At 31.4% G+C, this 6,421-nt stretch overlaps 1 long non-coding RNA gene across 1 annotated transcript; it reads left to right on the top strand.

Annotated features, from left to right (window-relative positions):
- Positions 1 to 1,801: 1,801 nt before the first annotated feature.
- Positions 1,802 to 5,707, top strand: LOC132748000 (uncharacterized). The gene is made up of 3 exons (XR_009628189.1): positions 1,802 to 2,332; positions 5,156 to 5,249; positions 5,616 to 5,707. It is a non-coding gene; the product is annotated as an uncharacterized LOC132748000 (long non-coding RNA).
- The last annotated feature ends 714 nt before the right edge of the window (positions 5,708 to 6,421 follow it).

The following is a 6,421-nucleotide window of genomic DNA, read 5'->3' as shown; positions in this document are numbered from 1 at the left end:
ATTCATGAACTGAAAAAAAATATTACAAACGTCCCTCTGAACCCTTAAAGCATAGAATTTCCTTAGCGTTGCAACCGCAGCCCAGTCACCGTTCGGATACTCCACCCCCTTCCCAACCAGTGGAATCCCCTCTTCCCAAACCAGTAAATGAATGAACATCTACCAGTGTCTGCTATTAAGAATGAGCTGGGCATAATTCAGGATGCGATTTTTGAAATCACAGTGCCTCAAAATATTAGCACAAAAGCAGTCGTAAAATTTAGATACATATGAAAATTTAAATAGATAGATAAACGCATTTCTCATCATTATTGCTAGTTTTTTTCTATTTACAAATAAAGTAACTATTCTTGTAAAATGATGAAATGTCGAAATAATTTCGTCAAAGAACTATTGCTATCTGTTTGTTTTTTTAAGACAATATACATAGAAATTTCCCCTCATAAAGCCTGCACATAACGGGGTTTTCCTTTCAGTTAAATACAAACATGATAGTTATATCAAACACTTTACTGTGATGTGTGGGATATATCAAACACTTTTTAGCCTCTCTGATTGGCCGAGAAACAGCTGTGGTCTAAGCATATTTAATCTTCACCTTAAACAAAGAAAACTATCTGTGGTCTAAGTCAGATACATCGCATGTGAGATTTATCAACTCGCTTCGCTTGTTGATACATCTCACATCCAACTGGTACCCATGATTTATCCTATACGTATTTTACCTTATGACTTTATCAAACATTCCATTCGGAATAAAGTAATGATTTTAAACATACCGCATTTCGGAACTTTATAATTATATCCCACCTTATAGTAACTAAAACAGTTGTTAGGGAAAAAACGGAATGTAGCTGCAAAGATAAATAACGTAGCGTTTTGACAATGGCATATCCATAAGTTTTCTTTTATCCTGTCAGAAATATATGATAATAAAGAAACCTTGAGACGAATATATTTTTCGCTATATTACTTCTGTCAGATTCATTTTTTCGTCTGTCTTATCGGTGAGTGATGGTATTCGGAATCTATTACGTTTAGACAATATTTGCTTTTTTATATATCATCTAAAGGTCTATGAGGGTTTGTTGTCGTTTTCGCTGGAAATACATATTTCCAGAAACGTCATATTTGTACTATGGAAAACAAACTTAAACATAAGATAAAAATTCAGATTCATCAGCGCAGATAATAGTGTTTAAGCGATTGGTTTAAGAGATCTTTATTTACAGAAGGTAACAAATAAGATATACCATCATAAAAAATCAAATAGCATAATTATCTTGATTTTAAATGTGGCCTTCTAAACAATATATAAAAACGCACACACAAAAACAACATCAAATGTAAGCGACAACAAAGTACATGTATTCAGTCAGTTTAGTAATAAAGTAATAAATCTGCAACACACAACTTTCTTTATTTCTACGTATTTAAGGCATGTTCTTTTGCATTTTACTTTTAAAATTACATAGAGGATATTGAATGAGTGTAGGTTAAATACTAAATTTATTGAACGAGTTGAATAAAATCATATTATGCGAGCCTCTGGCGAGCATAATATTGTTTTATTCAACGAGTTCAATAAATTTAGTATTGAATCTACACGAATATAATATTCTATTTATCACATATATAAAATAAGAACGGTAAACTCTTATCAAGAGTCATTTTTCTTGACGCGCCTATAGTGTAACGCTAACATTAGCGCGCTTTAACGCTATGTTTTATATAGTGCAATTGACGTGACGTATATAGTGTAATATCGTCTAGTGTAATATCGTTTTTGGGGGCGCATGCGCAATGCGCCCCCAATGTAATAACGACAAATTCAGATTTACTATGATGTGAACACAATTAGTCAGCTACCTACGCTAAGCAAAATAGTTCCAAAACTTCGCAGTAACTCCAAAATCATAGTTCCCTATCTATTTTAAAATTGACTGGCCAATTTTGTACTAAATTTAGCAATCGTCTTTTAAAATTGTATGTATATTTTTGCTTTACGCGATTTTAATATTACTACGCCAGCGGTCGATCATAGCCAAAGTACTTGCATAAATATAGTACAAATTACATGTAGTCACAGGTTAATTAAGTGTCATAGAACTCAAAAATTTAGCAAGTAATGGAATACGGATTTCAGATCAGCTAACTTTAAAGCTTATAGGGCCTAATGCTTCATAAGTGTAAATTTAAGAAAAACAATGCATGCGTATGAATACGAACTATTTTCGCCCTTACGTCATTTTACCGCAATCGCCATTGTTTACAAGTTCATCCGTGAAAGATTGAGAAGTTTATATAGAAGTTCCACGTGTTAAAACGAGTTGTAAGTTTTATTTTACAAAAACCTTATCTCCCATTTACCTAAATGTTGTATAACTTTGCTTGTTTTGCATTTATCAGTGGCGAAATCGTCGTCAAATCGTTGGCGATTCTGGTTGCTTACAAAAAATACAAGGACTTAATACCGGATATGACTTTAAATACAACGTTATTCAAGATGACTGATGTTCATTGTTTATATTTCATAACGTTGATATTTAAGTTGCAATCAAAAGCTGTATTTTTTACAAATTTTCTTCACAATCGGCCATTATCGGGTAAAGCTTTTTTGTACTGAATTGACCTTATCAAATTTTAAGTTTAGCAGTTCCTTCCCTTGAAAGTCCTCCCTCAAACCATTTCCTACCCAGACATTTTTGACCCATTTTTTTTTTATATATATTTTTTGGAGGTGAGTTATTTACATCTAGCGTATACATATTGTTGATGCTTACCTTACAGCTTTTTTAAATAAAAAAATATACAAGTTCAGTAATGATGTCTTATTACATTTTCTCAAAGAATGAACTGGATCCACGGTGCATAATCCATATTTGTACCCTCTTTGCGAAATCTGCTGAAACGGTACCTATCATTCACTGCTTAAAACAAACCAGCTGTGGATAACAATCATGTAAAATTTCATTGTAATAAGGAAAAGAGCTGAGGTATGACACTTAGAAACCACAGAACACTAGATTGTTTTATTTATGTGCTGATTCATCATGTGCCAGTCTCTCATGTATGATACTGCAACTTCATAATAAGCTAAAAAAAATCGACATGTCTTGCCTTGTCCATCACCTCGGCTTACAGACACTTCACCCCCCAGACACTTCACCCTAGGCCCTTTTTTGCAGACACTTCACCCCTCATTTTAAGAAATTTGAGTAAGGTTATAATTATATTTACACTGGGGATTAGCATTGAAAAACCCTGACATTTGCTTAGTTCTGTGTAACATCTATACGCTACCAGTACAATTTTTTTTTTGGAAAAATGCATTTTGACTCAAATTGATACTACATAACTGACAGGTATTCATGCCACATGGTTAATTTAGAATTTTATCCAGGGAGACATGAGAATTATGCATTATATTTATACACATTTAAAGTTAAACCATGCATAATATATTGATTTCTTATTGGAGTGAAAAAAATGAGTACATGTACATAAATAATGTTCGGAAGTATAAAATGAACTAGGTACAAATATTGCTCTGTCAGATGTAGTTATACTTGGTTTTTATCACATATCACTTATCAATATGAAATCATCCATTTTATATATGCCAATTTTGGATGGGAATTTTGACAGTAATTTTGGGACTTTAAAAATAAAACATTTGAAAATTTGCTGTCTTTTTTTATTGGGAATGTAAATAGTTTTATAAGGGAAAAATGCTGTTCTATTACAAATAGAATAGATAATAGTTACAAATACTACAAATAATATATCAGGGATTGAAAAACGAAAAACAACAACAACACAACAATGCTTAAAAAATATAAATTTCCTACATGTTCTGACTCATTTTTCTTTTTTGAAGACATTTTTTCTTTTTTGAAGACACTGTTTAACTTACTTCTTTCTGGCTAAACATTTGCCAAATATTGCATTGTGACATTTTAAAAAAATTTTGTGGAACATACTGGAATCGCCGCACGGGCTTTTAGTAAGTTTTTACAAAATAGAATCAAACAGAATTAAGCGTTGCATTCAACAAATCAACATCAGTTTTGCCCATCAAACACAGGGGAATTATTTTGTGCTCTGTCCTACTAGTAAAACTTGAAAAATGGTTTCAAAAGAATTGAATTGAAATTTGATTAATTTATGCTAGAAATTTCACACGTCCTGCAGGACGGGCATTTTTGGGAGATTAACTTGTCCAGAGTCATTTTTACTCGTATTTATCATTTATGAGCGGACAAGTGGATTTGTCAAGCCGTGATTAACCACATTATTTCCATAAAACTTATACTACATGTAATTACATTGTTTGAGATAATAAATCATTTGACTTACTAGTGAAATAAGTTTAAGACTGCATAATATTGATATAAAAGTGAATTCAGTTAGTGGGTTCCAAACTAGAGGTTGAAACTGTTCTATTTTCTATTCAAGTTTTTTTTTGATGAAACAAAACTTAATCCTGACAACAGTTATATATGCTTAACAGTGTTGTATTTTGATTATTTTAAAATCTGTTGAAAATATTCATATTAAATTCATGAAAAGAAGTTTAAAAAAAAAGAGAAAGAAATGAGATTTGGGCATAATTTTTAAGAAGGTAAAGATACTTCAATGAAAAAGTAAGATAGGTAACAAAAATCAATCAAACGAAAAACTCATTTAAAATTTCAAGTTGTTCCTGACATGTCTAAGTTGTTCCTGACATGTCAGAACAAAATTAATAATTTTTTTTTTTTTGAAATCTGGTAACCTCGAGCTATGTTCTCTACCGATTGAGCTATGATTCCGACAATTATTACTCACTTTTACAATAATTATTGTTAGTCAATCATATCTGGACATGCAACATTCAACTTACCCATATATATGCCTTTAAAAAGGACTGTTTCGACTATAAATACTTGAAATTATAAAAAGAAATTGCCCTATTATTCTTTACAGTCTATTGTGTATAGGCTAAATTTAGGAGACACTTGTGAAAATACGCAATGAAAAATGAATAATTACATTGAAAATACAGGAAATGAAAATGAGCATTTTACTTTATCAATATTTCTTAATGTTTTCAATGAAGTATGTAATAAATTAAAAGAACTATTGTATTGATTAGGAAAAGTTTTTATTTCAGGTTTGTGAATAAAGGCTTGTTTGTTAGATTTCAATTGTGGCTCAGTTGGTTGTTTGCTGAGAAGCTGTGAAACATAATTATACAGGCCATTAAGGTAAAAACATGTTAGCTTTTTTCTGACTTTGATATATATATCCATCTTACTGTAGCATAACAAAAGAGAACAATAGAATTCATTCCATAACAATTAGAATATGGGGCCATGGCCCTTTAATAAACAAAAGGAAAAACAATAGTAATGGTCCTTAATCCCTTTTCGGTCACACGGGCAAACATTTTCTTCAAGTAAGACCATACATTATATATGTTAGAAAGTTAAAAAGGAAATGTTCATTGTTTATATATATATTTGGTTTGAAAATCTTTGTATATTTACAATTTTGACCAAATAGTTTCTCAAAGTATTTATTTGACATTAACTGACATAATTAGTGGCATATGTTTCTAACTTCTTTTCCAGGAGGTTTTTGTCAGATTGATGAATGTGAAATTAAGAGGACCCATTTTGAGGATGCTTTTTATGAATGGAATCACGAGAGATGAAGTCTAAAAATGTGATACTGTCAATGTGACTAAACCTTGAAGTAAACAGATGACACAATGTTTTTCAATGTCATGGGCATATAATGAAGAGGTACATGATTATTTGTATACACTTTTCCTTAATAAATACTTTCTAAATGTTTGACATGTTTTAAAGGCCAACACAGGGCTCAAAGTTTATTTAAAATCTGTAAGCTTGGCACTTAGAGCCAATTGTATATTAATTATTTCAATATCTTTTCATTATGCAATCTGTTGTTAATTTAGGAACAAAAGTCGATAGCAAAAACATTTTAGCCGTGTCATGACGAAACCAACATAATGGGCATCTGCCCTGTCTGATCAGGATCCATACTGTTCGCTATCAGTTTCTCTACTTGTAATAAGGTTTGTAAGCGAACAGCATGGATCCTGATCAGACCAACCTGGTCTGGATCCATGCTGGTCGCAAACCCATTATGTTGGTTTTGTCATGACATGGCTCATTTGTGACATGTAATTCACTTAAATTGTATTTTGAAATTCAAGTTTTCATTCCTTTCACCTCAAGGCATTTGACATTGAAATAGTGACTTCATGTAGTAAGCAGTCAGTAAAACCTAATCATCTCATCTTGACTTAGCTGTATATAGATTATCAGAATCACTCACATTTACAAATTTATATGACTTTAAAAAGTTGTGTTACTAAGCAAATAAATAGATTTAATTGGGGGTGACCATA

This window comes from Ruditapes philippinarum, unplaced genomic scaffold, assembly GCF_026571515.1.
Source record: "Ruditapes philippinarum isolate M1 unplaced genomic scaffold, ASM2657151v2 ctg10986_1_1_1_1, whole genome shotgun sequence".
Classification (NCBI taxonomy): Eukaryota; Metazoa; Mollusca; class Bivalvia; order Venerida; family Veneridae; genus Ruditapes; species Ruditapes philippinarum.
The sequence above is the reverse complement of the archived record's forward strand: the minus strand, read 5'-3'. Positions and strand labels throughout refer to the sequence as shown.